The sequence below is a fragment of the Canis lupus genome, chromosome 5 (assembly GCF_003254725.2).
Source record: "Canis lupus dingo isolate Sandy chromosome 5, ASM325472v2, whole genome shotgun sequence".
NCBI lineage: Eukaryota > Metazoa > Chordata > Mammalia > Carnivora > Canidae > Canis > Canis lupus.
The window spans coordinates 62,259,889-62,277,777 of record NC_064247.1 but is presented as its reverse complement, the minus strand read 5'-3'; the positions used below and the strand labels follow the sequence as shown (position 1 = coordinate 62,277,777).

General features: G+C 39.3%; 1 protein-coding gene across 9 annotated transcripts in view; it reads left to right on the top strand.

The window, feature by feature from the left end:
* The window catches only part of RERE (arginine-glutamic acid dipeptide repeats), a 408,927-nt gene that overhangs the window by 135,123 nt on the left and 255,915 nt on the right, over positions 1 to 17,889 (top strand). The window contains exon 1 of one of the 9 annotated variants that reach the window (XM_049110566.1): positions 14,732 to 14,809. The exons of the other annotated variants lie outside the window; for them this stretch is intronic. The gene's annotated coding sequence lies outside the window, so the exon portion shown is untranslated. Of the gene's footprint in view, positions 1 to 14,731; positions 14,810 to 17,889 lie in introns of those variants that run through there. 9 annotated transcript variants of the gene reach the window in all.

The window sequence follows — 17,889 nt, the reverse complement described above, 5'->3', positions numbered from 1 at the left end:
CTGAGAACTTCCTATTTGGCAGTACAAACTGAAATAATACTCCTAGGATTAGCTAGAAGTATTCTAACATGCTGTCTTCTGCAAAACCCCCCTCTTTTTTTTAGATTTTTTTTATTCCTGAGAGAGACAGAGAGAAGCAGATATAGAGGGAGAAGCAGACTCCCCATAGGGAGCCTGATGTGGGACTCAATCCCCAGACCAGTTTCATGCTCTGAGCTAAAGGCAGACGCTCAAGCCCTGAGCCACCCCTGCGTCCCTGTCTTCTGCAAAACCTTCATTGAGTTCCTCTGTGCTGTGGGATTCTAGGGATGTATAGAACATAATCTGTTAGTATCACCAGTGTTAACTGACATATATTCAGAACATCTTGTATCCGCTAGGCATTGTGCAGACTAGTACTTTACCTGGGTTATTTTTCTTATTCTTCACAACTCTGTGGCATGTGTTATATTATTATCTTTATTTTATAGATGATGAAACCAGAGTTTAGACAGATCAGTTGACTTGCTTGTGGTTTAAAGCTATCAAGGATCAAGGACCAGGGCGTGTTTCTTCTGTTTGTAGACCCTTACAGGGAAAGATGAGAGGAGACAATATATGAAATACATGAGTTACTAAATAAATAATGAGATATTTTGCATTAGTAATATATGTTAAAATGTTAAGCTGTAAGATACAGACTGTGATTGCAAAAGGAATTAATTAAAGATGGACAAGAATGGTTTGGAGACCTTAAGGATTACTTCTCAGAGCCCTTGGATTGGACTGGAATGATACACAGTTATTCAACCAATGTTTACTGAGCTAGCAGTCGAGACAGTATGAACAAAGTGAGAGAGTAAGTCCCAAGTGTGGAGGATACATATAGAGGGCTTTTATTGGACAGTTGTGGGAAAACAAAATTAAATAGTGGGGACTGGAGAGATGGTTTCGTGAAGGAGGAAATTAGACCCAATAATCTCTCCTCAGAAGTTCTGTTTTTAAGGTGGAGGTATAGTTGACATATAAGATCACATTTGTTAGTTACAGGACACATATAACACATGAATTATATATTATAAGATATAATACTATGATTTGATATGTATTGCAAAATGTTCACTATAATAAGTGTAGTTAACATTTATCACCACACAGTTCTACTTTTTTTGTGTGTTGAGAGCTTTTTTTAAAAAAAGATTGTTTATTCATTTGTAGACAGTGGGGGAGGGGTAGAGGGAGAATCTCAAGTAGACTGTATGCTGAGTGCAGAGCCATACATGGGTCTTGATCCCATAACCCTGAGATCATGATCTGAGCTGAAACCAATAGATGATTATACCCAGGTGCCCTGTGTTGAGAACTTTTAAGATTTACTCTCAGCAACTTGCAAATATATGATACAGTCTATTGGTTATAGTCACTATGCTGTATATTACTTCCCGTGAGTTATTTATCTTTTTTCCTTTTTTTTTTGTGTGACTTATTTATCTTATAACTGAAAGGTTGTACTTGTGACACACTTTTAACATGTTCCTCAAAAGTTCTTGAATGAGAGTCTTCAAAACTGAGATAAAAGGTAGGTGTCATTTGTGTTTATGGAGAGAGAGTTTAAGAATTGAGGTCTAAGATAAAGGAGGAGCTGGGAATAGAGAAAAAGATTGATAGAGTTTTCCTCCAAATTCATATTGTTCACAACTGTGGCTGGTAATACCTACCTGCTTGCTTTTATTGCCAGCCTGTGGTGTGGTGCTGATGACTTTGATTGATAGATCATCTGTGGTGACCACAAGGGAGGTTCTGTCCTTTTGCCTGACTTGGAGCCTGGGTTGTGGCGAGGGCACATTAAGGCCAGAGATACTCCCACTGCCTTGGTATCCTATGGTGGTTTTAGATGTTAAGGGCCTCTTTTTTCTTGAGATCCATATTCTCCTTATGTTTGTTAACATTTTGATTTAATATCCCACTTGAGGGAGTTGATGTTTCTGACTGGCAGATCTTTTCTTCTAGCCTTCCCCCTCTTCCTTCTGTCCTTTTATCCTTCTGTTTTTCCTTAATACCTAACTAAAGTCCTTCAGCTTCCCTTCTAAGAGTGTTTTGTGAAGTGAATCATTCTTTTTTTTTTAAAGATTATTTATTTGTTTATTTATTCATGAGAGACACAGAGCGAGAGAGGCAGAGACACAGGCAGAGGGAGAAGCAGGCAACATGCAGGGAGCCTGATGCGGGACTTGATCCCCGGGCTCCAGGATCATGTCCTGGGCCGAAGGCAGGAGCTAAACCGCTGAGCCACCCAAGGATCTCCCCCCGCCCCCACCTTTTTTTTTTATTTTTTTTTATTTTTTAAATGAATCATTCTTTACATGGTTCTCCTCTAACATGAGGAGAAAATGACTAGTTGAATAGTTAGGAGTACTTTTCTATAATCTTAGCAGTGGTTAAGGCATGAGTTGATGTGGCAAGTAATTGGGGCATCAGATTCCAAATGAGACCTTTCAAGGATGAGCTAAATGCAGTTAAGTTGGAGAATTTAAATTACTTTTGTCAACAACTCACATACTGTTCTGAGGAAGAGCAAGAGTTGGCATTGATCATTTTTTGGAGATAAAGTACACTGGGCAATATACTCTGGGTGTTTGATTCTGTTGATAACTAATTTGTTGAGCATTTTTCTTACCTACAGGCTTCTTCAACCCTTTAATATGACCAATATATGGCATAAACTTTATGAGTATCAGCAATGTGTCACACACTTTATTTATTTTAATTTAATTTAATTTTTAAAATATTTTACTTATGAGAGAGTGAGGGAGAGTGCATACAGAAGCAGGGGAGGGACAGAGAGAGAAGTAGACTCCCTTTTGAGCAAGCAGGGAGCCCAACACAGGGCTGGATCCCAGGACCTGGAATCATGACCCCAGCCAAAAGCAGATGCCCAGCTTACTTAGCCACTCAGGTACCCCAACTAACTTTAAACAGAAGTCTTCATTGTGGTAGTTGTTGGTTTCGGGCTGTCTCTAAGTGTGTCCAGATTTTGTTTTTCTTTAGGAATTTGGTTTGGAAAATGCCTGTGGTGTCTGTGTTTAAGCCCTATGCTCTTCATTTAATGTCTTTCTGGGCCATCTCATTTAGTTCATATTAAAATCTTTGGATTCCTTGTATTTCTCTATGTCGAAAATTTTATATGTGTTGAAGACACCTTCCTTGCCTTGGTCTTTTTTCTGAGCATTTGATGGAGCTGAGACTGTATTTCCAGTTGTCCAGTAGATAACTCAGTCTGAATGCCTATGTATAAGGCAGCTGAAACTTGACACTTTTCAAAATTAAAATCTCTTCTCCATTCAGTTTTGTGCATCATCTGCTTCTCCCCATGGGCTGAGAACTAGAGGTAGAAGCCCTGACAGCATTTTCAGTTTGTCTTTGAGTCAGTCTGGTTGATTACTAAGCCTAAAATTTATCAGAAAGGTTAATAGTACCCTGCTGTTTTTTGATCCTGGCAGAGTAGGATTCGCTTAGTTTGGACGTGGTAATGAGGCTCTGGGGATGCATAAAAATTTCTTCTCAACTATTGGGGACTTCTGTGGGTCTTGCTTTGGTGAGAAGAGCTGCCTTTTACTAATATTGCCTTTTCTACACAGTTCTAAGATTCTGTAATAGTCTAAAAATGCTTCTTACTTTGTTCATATCATGTCATTTGTTTAAAAAAATATCAAAAGTGACAGACCTGTAGGGAATAGGCAACACACATAACATCCAGCTGGTTAAAAACAAACAAAACTGTAAATTACCAGTTGCTGAAAATGGCACACATGTCTCTAGGTGGTTAGTCATATTGTTAGTTAATTTGCAAGTTGCAAGATGAAGCAGGGAGGAGAGTAAAGAAAAGGATCCTGTGCATTTCCCTCAGGTCTCATAGATTTGATCAAATTGACTTTAATCAGAAGTGGCAGTTTTTCTATTGGAAGGATTTGAGAAGAAATTTTTCTGTTCTGAAGTGAAAGAGAGGATTTCTTTGGAGAATGTTGCTGTAACTCTCTGCTCCATTTACAGTTTAGCCTTCCAGGTTGAGTTTGTCAGTTGCTTTTGAGATTTATGTTCTCTCGTATTGAATATTGCTTGCTTGCGCTTTCCAGGTGTTCTTAAAGGTCACTAGAGACTAGAGCTCTTCACTATACATTTATGTTGGGCAATAAAACTGAACTTCTGGTATTTTTGTGGTTGTGGAGTATGGAATGAGTATTTTGCTTGTAGGTTTGCTTGTAGGTTTAATTTTTCCTTGACAACAAAATTGAGGAAATTTGTCAAGGGAACTTGACTTTGAACAGTTGGGATACAGACCTTACTTAATCTGGCAATTGCTCTACTGTCTTTTTTTTTTTTTTAAGAGTATATGAAATGAAAGCATAGAAAAAAATACCTGTGTGGTATTGCTTTAGCCTGCCAACATATGACCAATACAAGTCTTGTTAGCAGATGTACTTGCTTCTGGAAGAAATGCTGTCTCTGCCTCCTCCAGTCCTACTCAGTTTTAACACAATTATTGTTCCAAGGTGTGATCCTTTCACTTGGTTTTTCGTATTTAAAAAAAAAAAACAAAAACTTAGTTGGAAAAGTTCTATAGAAATAGCTTTTCTGGGCAGCCTGGGTGGCTCAGTGGTTTAGCGCTGCCTTCCGCCCAGGGCCTGATCCTGGAGACCCGGGATCGAGTTCCAGGTCGGGCTCCCTGCATGGAGCCTGCTTCTCCCTCTGCCTGTCTGTCTGTCTGTCTCTCTCTCTCTTTCTCTGTGTCTCTCATGAATAAATAAATAAAATATTTAAAAAAATAGCTTTTCTTATTTTTCCCTCTCTGTAGTGCTTTCCCTTCTGATGATAATGTTCAGGTCTATAAATCAAAAGGTTCTCTTTTAGTCTAGTGGTAGTTACAGGGCTGCTTTAATAATTTATAAATGTCATGATGGGAATGAGGCCTATGAAAAAACCTGGAGTTTTGCACATAATATTTAATAAAATTTGCATTAAAATAAAGGATTTATTTATTTGAGAGACAGAGCGAGAGCAGGAGCTGGGGGCAGAGGGAGAAGCAGACTCCACACTGAGCAGGGAACCTGATGTGAGGCTCTATCCCAGGACCCTGAGGTCATGACCTGAGCTGAAGGCAGATGCTTAACCTACTGAGCCATCCTGGCACCTCTAAAATTTGCATTTTAAATTATAATGCTGTAGATTTAATGTGTGTATGTTTTAACATAAACTTTTGACAGCCTTAAGCTTTCTCACTCCATTCTTTAAGGAATATATTGTTTTTCTCATTTTGGACTTATTGTTTGGAGCCCTTTGTTGCAAATTAATGGGTTTCTCAATAATGACCTTTTTTACATATTGGCAGACACTTGCTTTAGAGAGGTGCCATACTTCCATTGGAAATCCCTAATGTAGACTTGATGGCATTCTCTTTGCATTCTCAGGTGGACCTGATCCAAGAGGTAAATGATTTTTTTATTAGAGAATATGTTATAAGCTGAGCAGGACTGCGGTATATTATGGGTGATATGGGGCTATTATATCATCCTTTAAAGTTTGTTGTAATAAATAAATTAAACTCCTGTATAATAATAGGGACTGTTCTTGAATGTGTATCTGTTCCTATCAAGAGGAGGATGAAAATGAAAAACTGCCTTCCATATGAGTTTATTTTACATACTGCTGTTGACACATATTCAAGGTGTTTTTTGTTCATTTGTTTTGTTTTGTAGACAGAATTAGTATTTGATCCTGAGCTAATGGTATTTAAGATTTTTTTCTAGATACCTAATAGAAGGGAACTGGTATATGGTATATTCCTAAGCTATTTTTATTTTGCAAAAGGACTCTTTAAAAACTGTGATGATACAATGGTGCTAATGTATTGGGGCCCGAAGCCAAGTACGGTATATCTGAATAACCAGAGGGATTACTGCTGACGCTTAAAGCAGGACGCTTAAAGTAGGAACTTCAGGTGACATAGTTTCCTTTTTTCCATTTGTAGTTTCTTCATTTTCAAGTTCCAGAGTGGAAAGTGACCATGTGGCTCTTGAGCCCATGATTTGACTGTTGTGCTTTTTAGCTTCTTGCTGTATGTCATATATATCTTAAATGCTCTTGGTGTTTTGGGTACCCTTTGTCAGAGGGAGATTTTAGTGCTGAGAAAAAATTAGCAGTGTAGCCTTCATTGCAGATGAATGATGGCAGAGAGATAATTATTTGTGAGAATGCATTTTTAGAAATGTAAACTCTCTTACTGGGCAGTGACCCTTCCCCTCCTTTTATGGTTATTCTTATTCTGAATGTTAAATTTAATCAGTCTTCTGGTGCCAACAAGTATAGGGAACCTAAAACAGTCAATTGTGGAATGTGCTTGCACTGTTCAGATTACCTGAGTTCAGGCTTCCCACTGTTCATATACATAGAAAATGATATTTGTATAGCATACTGTAAACTGGAAATATTTTGGGAGTGCATATATGGGACTGTGTGAAAAATTCATTATGTATTCTCTAATATAAGACAGGATATAACAATGAGGGAAGATAATAAACATTGAATTTGCCTAAAATATCCAACAAAGTATTTTCCAAATTTCTAATGGAAAATTTGAGCTTCTTCTGTGAACTATACATTTTTATTTCAGATTCTAGGCATAAAATGATTACATTCAATTTCTGATAAAGACTTTTTGATAAACATATTTTCAAATTTTTGAAGGTTGCCATTCATGAAAGAATTTATTTATAGAGGAGGTAGCAAATGATGAAGAATATTGCATCTTCTCTAGTTGTTGGAAACACCTTTCTTGTCATTAGCCAAAATTTAGTAATTTGATATTTTAAAATTATGTTTCCAGAGTATGATTTTTTAAATTTGGCACTCTTTCCTTGATCAGTGTAGTCGTAATTTTCTTGATAATGCACATGGATTTTCAATTTAGTTAAACCTTTCATATTAAGTATATGATATAATAATACAGCTTACCCTCTGCTTCTTTGGGTTACCAATTCTTTAGGATTCAAATTATGACACTGACTAAACATCACTAATGAGCCTATTAAACCTCATTTTTCTGGAATTGAACTTATGTTTTGAATTTATATACTTCATCACTGCATGTTTTCTTTCTCTTTTCGTATGGACCTTACAATATTTAACTTAGGGCCTCAGAAATGTAATTTTTAAAAATCCAACAATTCTCTTACATTAATTTGCAAGGTGAGAACTTTTCAAACTGCATACCCCACCCGCAAGTCTTCATTTGGGCAGCAGGTGTTTTTCCCTTTGAAGCAGCGTGGGGGAGTGTTCCCATCTGATGTCTTCCTAAAGTGGAGACCAACTAAGACCATAGCAGCCTAGATTTTATTAAATGCAGCATTTGGTAACATCATTAATATGGAATTTGTCTCTAGGCAGCTGTTATATATGTAGTAGGTTTCTCTGTGAATATACCAGTGTATGTTTTCATTGTAGGATTTTCAGAACATGTTCCTGGTATAGTTTTTCCACCATCCTGTCAATGCAGCTTCACTGGTCATTCACAGATTTATTTGGCTTGTCTGTGATATCTTCTTGCTACCTTGAATATTTCATCCCCATACTTTGACCATCTGATCTTATGGTGGTTGGTACTACTTGTATGGTGAGGACTCCTAGATTTACTTGCCCAGAGCTTACTGACCTCTCAACTCTGTTTAGCTGCCTACTAGGCATCTCAAATTTAATATATTCCAAACAGAATTACCAGTTTACTGTCTCCTCCCCATATCAGTAAATGACAGCTCTACTTGTCCAGTTGCTCAGGTCCAGATATGGGTCTCTTCTTTGTCTCATACTACAACCATTCTGACAACAGATTGTGATGGTTTTGCTTGAACAACCATCTACATTCTGACCTCTGCTAGCACCCACAGGACCACTGAACTGTTGCCTGAATCCATAGTTTCCTGTACCTCTACAGCAGCCAGAGGGAGTCTGTTAAAATGTAACTCAGATGTTACTTCTCTGTGCAAAACCCTAGGATGGCTTTTCTCTTATTTCAGTAAATGCCCCCAGCTTCCTCTTCATCTCTGGCTTCCTTCTTGCCTTCACTGCGTTAGCCACCATGGCCTTTTGCTATTGTTTGGATATGCCAGGCCTGCTTCTGCCTTTGGCCCTTGTCCCTACTTTTTCTCTGCTGGGAATGCTTTTCCACCAGATAACCACACAGTTTAGCTTACTCACTTACTTTCTTTAGGTCAAATGACCCCTTATGAGTGATTACCTTAAATAAATAAACAACCTTTTATCCCCTTTGCCCAGCTTTGCTTTTCTCCATAGCACTTCTCACGGGTTAATATACTATGTATTTTCTTGTTTGTCATCTGTTCCCTCTTTCTAAACTCTTAGCTCTCTCTGAGGTTAGAGATTTTGTGTATTCTGGTCACACATGTCTATTTGCTTAATTCGTGGAAGAAGTAACCGAGACTCTGCTCTGGACTTTGTGTTTATTTGATGATCAGTGTTACAGCTACCACATCTAAGTATTGAGGTCCAGGCCCTGGGACTCCAGTATTCCCTGCTCACTCACTAGTTGCCTGCATCTGCAGTGGAGTGGTTTCGGTGGCTCTTCTGCTTTTCTCTGACTGACCTCAGGCTAACAAAGATGGCAGGGTAATACATTTCGTCAACCTAGAAAGAATCACAGCCAGTTAGAATAGCTTACATGTAGAAGATGGCCAGTTGAGTTTGGGCCTAGACTAATGCTTTTAGTGAGGGCTATTTTCCTTTCCATCCAAGACTTGGATTCTAAGTATCTGTAGAAGGACTGACTGCTCCAGTGAGTTTTAGGATTCTGTTTTTCCCTTGATATAATTTGTGTCCTTGGATTAGAAGTGCATTATGAATGCATTTGGTTTTTCATATGTGTGAAGTGTAATTGTATTAACTATAAAACTCACCCTGTCATTCATTACCTTTCATCAAATGCTGAGAGCTTTTCTGCCAGGTTGCGAATTACTCTGAATCTTGGAGCTCTGCAGACTTAAAGCAACCCTGTCCAACTTTACCTACTTGTGAATATGTTGGGCCGAGGTGGTAAACCCACCACGTATTCCTATGTATTAAAGATTATTGTGTGGGATGCCTGGGTGGCTCAGTGGTTGGGCGTCTGCCCTCAGTTCAGGGTGTGATCCTGGAGTCCTGGGATTGAGTCCCACATCAGGCTCCCTGCATGGAACCTGCTTCTCCCTCTGCCTGTATCTCTGCCTCTCTCTCTGTGTCTCTCGTGAATGAATAAATAAAGTCTTAAAAAAAAAAGAGATTATTGTGGTCCAAAGAAGGCTCTCTTTCTTTCTGGCATTACGTGAAATAAAACTTGTTCTATATGTTTAATTAACTATGCTTTTACAGCTTTAAGAGGTGGTTTTACTCAATCATGGAGGTAAAAGCTCATCTTTATTTTAGTCAGATGCATTTTTTTTTCTTAGCTGTAGTAAAGCTTGAACTTTTTCTTATTAGTTTGCAACATTGCTGTTTGTGTTTTAATAGCTTTATTGAAATATAATTTGCATATAATGTACCCATTTAAATTCTGTTTAATGGCTTTTAATATATTCACAGGTAAGTGTAACCACCACCATGGTCAATTCTAGAATATTTTTATCACTCCTAAAAGAAACCCCAAAACCATAGAAGTCCCACGACCCTGCATCTCCTCTCCCAAGCCTCCCAATCACTAATTTGCTTTTTCTACTCTGTGGATTTGCCTTTACTGGGCATTTCATATAATGGGATCATATGATATGTGGTCTTTGTGGCTGGCTTTTTTTCATGTATCATAATGTTTTCCAGTTTTTATCCATGTTGTAACATATATCAATATTTTACTTCTTTTTATTGCTGAATAATGTTCTGTTGTGTGGATGTGCGGTATTTTAGTTATCCATCTGCTTAGTTTTCTATTTATAGCCATGCTTTGGGAAAGTAAGTTTAGGAATTCTATCCCCTTTCATATCAGGGGCTTGGATTCATAGGCATTTCGTTTTCCTTGTACTTGACATTAGGGACATCAGGTTTTCTCTTTAAGTGTATGATAACAGAATCATCCTCTTGGCCCTATGATCAGGCAAGTCACTGATGAGTAATATTACTGTTAACCTTCAGGGCTCGCCAGGAAACATCAAGATTTTCAGGATATGTTACTTCTGTTTTCCTAATTCAGCTTCAGACACCTGTGTAATTACAAAATTACACCTTTGTGATTTTGGTCTATTTGCTCAGGTTCTCTGTGCTTGTTTTTGCATTGCGAAAATGTACATAGCAATAGTACCTACTGAATAGAGTTAGGTTGATCATATGACCTAGTTTACATATCGTTTTTCTTGAATACTTATTAATCTAGTGAAAATTAAATGGATTAATGTGTAAAATGCTTAGTGTATGTTAAGTGCTCAGTGAATGTTAGCTTCTTTATTATTTTAGGGGCTTCCCTGAGCTATCCCTCCACCCCCCACCCAAGTTTATTTCCTACTGGTTTTTCCCTGTAGTTCCCATCAAGGCTGGCATTTTAACTCAGCAGTCTTCTTACTGAACTTCTTTGCATCTGGAATGTTTTCTCTTTTGCTCCTCCTTCCCCTTTTCATGATGTATGATCCAGATCAAACACTACCTCACTTGTTTGCTTGTGAAATATTTTCTTTTTTTTTTAATTTATTTTTTATTGGTGTTCAATTTACTAACATACAGAATAACCCCCAGTGCCCGTCACCCATTCACTCCCACCCCCCGCCCTCCTCCCCTTCTACCACCCCTAGTTCGTTTCCCAGAGTTAGCAGTCTTTACGTTCTGTCTCCCTTTCTGAATATTTTCTTTCCCAAATAAAAGTCTTATCCTAGTGCTCTCCTGACTTATCTAGCTCATGTGTGAAAGAGAGGGCAGAAAGAAGTAATTTATTGCTTGTCCTTATGTACCAGGCGGAGTTAGAATCTGAGAATACAACAGAGGGCAAAAGCAGTCAGGGGTCAGCTTCTCATGGAGCTTCTAGCTTATAGACAGCTGTTAATCAAATCACACAAATAAATGTGAAATTACAGTTGTGGAAAGTGTTGCAAAGGTCATTTTGGACCAGAAAGGACATTTCAAGGAGGTTGCTGTTGAGCTGTGACCTGAAGGAAGAGTAGGAGATGCCAAGAAAGGAGAGGAGCGTCACAGACCAAAGGAAGAATATTAGCAGGGTACTAATTTCGGGTAGGAAGAAGTGTGGTGTATTCAGGAAACCAAGGGAAGGAATCCCAGTAGGGTGTGAGATGAGTCAGATAAAGAGGTGAAAGGGCTTGGAGCGCCTGTCTGGCTCATGCAACACTTGGTCTTGGAATTTTGAGGTCAAGCCTCATACTGGGGTTAGATATAATTTAAGAAAAAAAGAAAAAAAACCAAAATGGCCTTGTAGATTATGTTATTATGATTTGGGTTTTTAGCTAATAGAAGTGGGAAGTCCTTGAATGACCATTTTTAGGGTGTGGATTGACATGATCACATCAGCCTTTTGAAAGGTGCACCCTGGCTCAAGTGTAGAAGGAGAATTATAAGGGTTCATTGGAGTGGATTTGAAGAGAAGTCAGTTGAAGTGGTCCAGAAAAGCCATCCTAGGAGCTTTAACTGAGGTTGTAGTGTTGGAGGTGGCCCAAAGTAGAGGAGCTTTAGAGAAATGTAGGGTAACAGAGACAGGATTTGTTGATGCTGGGATGAAAGGTAGGCACTAATGATGCTGCTTAGAGGTCTAGCTTGCATAACAAGGATGGACAGGTGCCACCATAACAAGGTGGCACCATTCACCGAGAGAGACCATTTAGGAGAGGGGCTCATTTGGGGCCAGAGTGTACCTTTAGTTTGGATACATTGAGGGTACCTTTGAGACCTCTAGGAGGAGACTGCAGGTGCAGTTTTCACTCTGCCGAGGTTTAGTAGACATGTACCTTTGTGGATCACCTGTGTGTGTGTGTTACCTGTGGCCTGATGGACATGTGTGGGATTGATGAGGATGGAAGCTGAGGATGAGGAAGGGACCCCACACAGTGTCCTGTAGAACTCCTGCTCTAACTGTCTGGGTACTGGGGGTAGAGGATCAGGTAGATAGGCCCAAGAGAGGACTGTGCTAGATAACCCAAAGGCAAGCAGCCTTTCCAGGAGGGTGTGTGGTCAGCTCTGGGAAACTGAATGGCAAATGATAATGAGGTCGACACCCTGCAGGGGATTTGACACAGAAAGGAAATTGCTTTAGTGGGAGTTGTTTCAGTGAACATGATATGATAGACTTGGTCCTTGTCGGTGGAGAATTGACAGAGGTTAACAATGATAACGGTAGCCTTTTTATAGGCAAGATGGGGAATGGTGGGAGCCTTCCTAGAGTTGGGTCACAGAAATACCTGAGGCCCTGAAGGTGATCAGAGGTTAGGCAGACCAAGGGGAGGGGATGAGTGTCCTAAACACATGGGTTCCTGAAATGGAAGGACGTGTTTTGGAATGGCTGGAGTGCACAGGAGAGGTGGAGATGGGGCTGGAGAAGCAAAGGGGCAGTCAGGATTTGAAGGTCTCTGCAGTCTTTGGGAAGGAATGGTGGACAGTAAATTGTACTTTATTTTTTATTTATTTATTTATTTTATTTATTTGTGATAGGCACACAGTGAGAGAGAGAGAGGCAGAGACACAGGCAGAGGGAGAAGCAGGCTCCATGCACCAGGAGTCTGACATGGGATTCGATCCCGGATCTCCAGGATCGCGCCCTGGGCCAAAGGCAGGTGCTAAACCGCTGCTCCACCCAGGGATCCCTAAATTGTACTTTAAAGGCTGAGTTGTGAGGGGTGTGAATTACATCTCTATAAAGCCGTTTAAAAAAAGTGATGCAGTGTCAGACATGCTGGCTGGCTGCATTGCAGGATGAATCAGAAGGAAGGCAAGAACAAAATTTTAGTCACAGAGACCAGTTAGAAGGCAGTTGTATTAATCTGTGTTAAAGATGATGATGGCTTGTTACTAAGTTAGTGGGAGCAATGGATAAATTATAGAGATATTCAGGATGTGATTGGTAGACCCTAAGGGCTGAGTAAAAATGCCTGGTGTGTGGTTGGGCATTTGACAAACATTAATATTTCTTGATCTGATTGAATGAGGAAGAATTAATTTTACTTCACTAGCTGCGTTTGGTGAGTCAAATGTCCTACAGGATCTGGCTTGAGTAACTGAGATGATTAGAATTCAGGGAGGGAGAACTCAGGAGGAAGTGGCAATTTTTCATGGACAAGTGAGTTTTACATGATTCCAGAGAGGATCTTTTTGAATTTTTGTCATTTGTAGTCAGTTTTACATGATTTAGTTCTAAATTGTACAATAGAATATCCACCCCCACCCCTCTCCCCGCACCTGTGCGCACGTGCACCACAAGAGATACTAAGTTCTTGAGGGTAGAGATGATGTTTGGTGTAATATACTATGGGGTATTTTCTACTAGTGAGTTTACATCTGTAAACCACTTCACAATCTGTAAGTGCATATGCGTATGGTATGGTTAATTAACTTAATTCTTGTAGCAGCTCTGTGAAGTAGTTAGTGATTGCCCCTATTCTACAGCAGAGAAACTGATTCAGAAACAGAGGTAGAGTGATTTGTCCAAGGCAATTCAGCACATGGCAGTGCCAAGAACTTGGGGCTTGGCTTCTCAGCTCAGTTCTGTCATGGGCCTCACCTCCTGGGACGGCTTCAGTAGTATCAGGAAATGGTTTTCTTAGAGTAAGAGTAAGATTTGGGCCCTGAGCAGGACAGAAATTTTAGCAGTTTATATCTGAATCGGTTTTGATAAGTAGTGTTGAGGGGTTTGTGGGCATTTGTTGGCTTCACTTTGAAGAGGCAGACAATGTGCAGAGGGTGAAGGAGCCTGAAGTTATAAAGAGAAGTTCTGGATCATTGACTTTTGATGGCCTTTGACTCTGATTAGATGAGAACATGACTAGGCTAGTTGACGAGATTTTACCAGTTAAGATAAAAATGAAGTGCAATCTGATAAATGTGGAAACTAGTGAGAGGAATATGTGGTTTTTTGTTTTGTTTTGTTTTATGAGTCCTAGAGGTGTTGCTTTTGGAAATGTATGTAAGTAAGTTGTAGGTCTGTTTTGAATATCCTTTCCACTCAAGCATGAGTAATAAAGGTTTTTGTGGGTTTAAAAAATTTTATCAGAAAAACTATGTACATTCACTTCCTTGGTGATCTCAATCTCATGTCTTTAAAAATTAAATTAAAAAGTAAATTTTTATCTCTAGCCTGGACCTCTGCCTCCTGAAAATCTTTATTTGGTTTTTATAGGATTCTCAAACTTAGCATGTTAGTATCTGAGCTCCTAATCTTTCTTCCAAAATTCACACAATGCCCATTTCATCATCTAGTGGCTTGTGCCAGAACACTTGGAGTTGCTCCTGACTTCTTTCTCTCACACCTCACGTCCCAGTTTGTCAGCACATTCTCTTTGATGCTTACCTTAAAAATACATAGAAAATAAGACGACGACTCGACTCTTCTCTGCTTCTGCCTTACTGATCCGCCCTAGCTACCTTCCCTTCTTACCTGGGATGTTGCAGTAAGCCTCCTCCCTCACTGGTCTTCATGCTGCAACCCCTGCATCTCTTTAAGTCTTTTCTCAATGGCCAGAGTGATCTTAAACAGAAGTCAGACCATGTCTTTCTCTGTTACTCAGATCCCTGCAGTGGCTGAAGTGTCATTCAAGTCACTTCGTGGCCCTTGAGTAAAGATGCCGGAGACCTGACACTAGCCTGTAAGGTAGGATCTAGCCCCCCTTCACCTCTAGGAATTCATCTCCCACCATTTCACTCTTCCTTATGCCACTGTAGCTCCTTTGGCATCCTGTGTCTTGAGTGTGCTGAACTCACTTATGCCTCTGGACATTTGCACTTGCTCTCTCTCTGCTGGGATGATCTCCCTTCATGTGCCCTCATGGCTTTTTCTCTGACACTCTTGCTTTGGGACAAAGCCTGAGGTCTTCCTTCACCATCATTCCCCCCCACCCCCCTTCACCATCATTTAAAATCTCAATCCTCTCATGCTCTGTGTCCCCCCATTGGATTCCCCATTTAAGATCTCTTCATGTACTATATTCATATCATTCTTTTGGTTATGGTCTTTTTCCACTGCCTGGGACATTAGCTCCACGAGGGCAGGGAAGTTTGTGTGTGTTTCTCTGCTGCTTTCCTCACACCTACAGCAGTAACTAGTACATAATAGGCATTTAATAGACATTTGTTCAGTGAATAGGAATGTGTTCTAGATTAGATTTTCTTTTGTTATTAAAGTATCTTATAGGGGTACCTAGGTGGTTCAGTCTGTTAAGCGTCCAACTCTTGATTTTGGCTCAGGTTGTGATCCACTGGCCCATAGGATTGGGCTCTGTATGGGGCTCTGAGCTTAGTGTGGAGTCTTCTTGGGATTCTCTCTCCCTGTCCCTCTGTCCTACTCTGCCTCCACTTGTGTGCACACATGCACGTGTGCGCGCTTGCTCGCTCGTTCTCAAATAAATAAATAAAAATTTAAAATCATAAAGTACCTTATACTGTTTTTTGTTTAACTGGGTTGAGCAGTGGATCGACAGAAATACTTTCAATATTTTTGTCTTTATTACTGGACAAATATTTTTTTTTTGGAGGGGGAAGGGCAAAGTGACTGTGTTTCCTAAATCTGTGTGTGTGCAAGTTATCAGCCTGGATGCGTGCAGGAAAAGTTAGCACTTATGGAGAACTGGTGATCCTGGGGGCACAGATTATGATCTGAGCAGTAGGTTGTAAGCAGATTGGATGGGATTTACCTTTGGCAGAATCATTGGCTGTATGACTTCATGCACATGATTTCTCCTCAGTTTCCCTTTTGTAGTCTATAAAGTGGGGTTGGTGACTTCTGTCTGGTTTACTTCACTGAGCTCTTGAGAGAAAGAATTGAATGAGATCATGGCAGGAACCTGCTCTGTAAACCCCTTGTTGTTAACAAAAATGTTGTTGTATCGTTAGATCATTTCTAGCAAATCGAAGTGACAACTACCTTTCTCAGTGCCATCTGGTTTCTCTTTGGGTCCCTTTTCTCAAATGTCACATTATTGTATGTTGGTCATTGTATAATGTGGTTTAGAAAAATTCTGATTAGTATGGTAAATGTAGAGGAAAAAAATACATCCTTGTTGCACTATATTTTAGAGCCAAATGTAAATGGTAATTGGTTGACTTTTGCTTTGGATTATCACAGTTCTTAGTTACCTGAAAGTTGGATACACACACGGGATTTTATTTTGTAGATACCTTTTCTGCTGTTTCTTGAATTTTTCTTTCCTGCTTACTCTTCGCAGAAATAACTCAAATTTCTTTGCAAATAGAAGCTGGTATATGATTTTACAGGGAGTAGTGTTGAATGTACAATTTGGACTTAACATTTCCTTTTGAGTGCTGAAATAATCTTATGTAATTTTCTGGTCATCTTGTTAACCCTGGAGAGTGATATTTTTCTTAAATTCATCAGTTGTTTGCCCTGAGCTCTGAGAGGTTTTCAGTCTAAACTTCTTGTTCTTAATAGATTCCCCCTAGATGTTGGTGTGTTTTGGGTGTCAAAGAGGAATGTTTTTTGTTTTTTTTTTTTTTTTTTTTTAAAAAGGAATGTTTTAACAACGGTGTTAGGTGATAGTTTTCTTTCTTGCATGATTGGCTTGTTCATGCTTAAACTTAAGCTCAGTGGAGAAAGTGATCTCTCTCTCTCTCTCTCTCTCTCTGTCTCTTTTTTTTGTGATATGTCTCTTTGTGTATTTTCAATCGCTAACACTAGTGGCCTACAGGGACTTGGAGGTATATTACTGTCTGTTTAGCAGATGATTCATCTAGGCAGAACTTTTGCAGGCACTAGGATAATTTCTCATTTTCTTGAAATATGTTTAGAAAATTGAAATCCTATCTAGAAGCATATTTCCTATGTAGAAGGAATTAATCTAGATCTGTGCTACATGCTTTCCCCCTTCTGACTTTGCTTTATATTGTCAGCATTACTGACATCCTTCATAGGTCTGTCTCCCATAGTGGTTGTGAATATTTTGTATTTTCTTGAATGCCTAAGGATATTTGAGGTACTTATAGAGAGGTCTTTTCTGGGTGTCTGATTTGACCTAAGAGCTTTAGAGAGAGTGTATGATAGTTTTTATAGTTTTGGCATGACTAGAAGAGAATTTTCTCTGTGTTTAAGGTATGTAATTGCAAACTGATTTGTTTGTTGTCTAAGTAAAGAGGACCAGTCTTTTGTTTGTTTGCATATGTCATTTTCTCTTTGACCCTGGTAACATAAGAAACAGATGGTTTTCATATTGATCACTGATCAGTATGCTTTTTGGGGGCTTTTTTTGGGGCATTAGAGCATTGAGGACAAGGATGCTGAAGTTTTTCTCTCATTGTATCTTCAGTTCCAAACACCTTGCACATAGGTAGTGTTTAGTACAGGTAGTTGAACAAATGAAAGAAGATGTTGGGGAAGATGATACAGGACTGCAAAAAAGAAATAACTGGCAATTATGACTATTCCAGAACTGACTTGTAAAGAAAACAGTCCATGTCTGTCTTTCGTCATATTCCCCTTGCCCTGTAACATTTTCGTAAGAATTGTGTTGGGTTGGAATTCAGGATTTTCTCTTCTCTTGTAAAAGTTTTAAAAGCTTCAGTCTTTCCTTGTTGGGCTTAGTTCTAGAGAGGAGTTTACTAGGGAAGTTATTAATAGTGGAAATTTGGGAGAATGTAAAAACCACCTAATATTCCCTAAATATGGAAGGTTGTTTTTGGAAACTGTTACGTTTTGTCAAGGCAGAAATAATTTGGAGATAG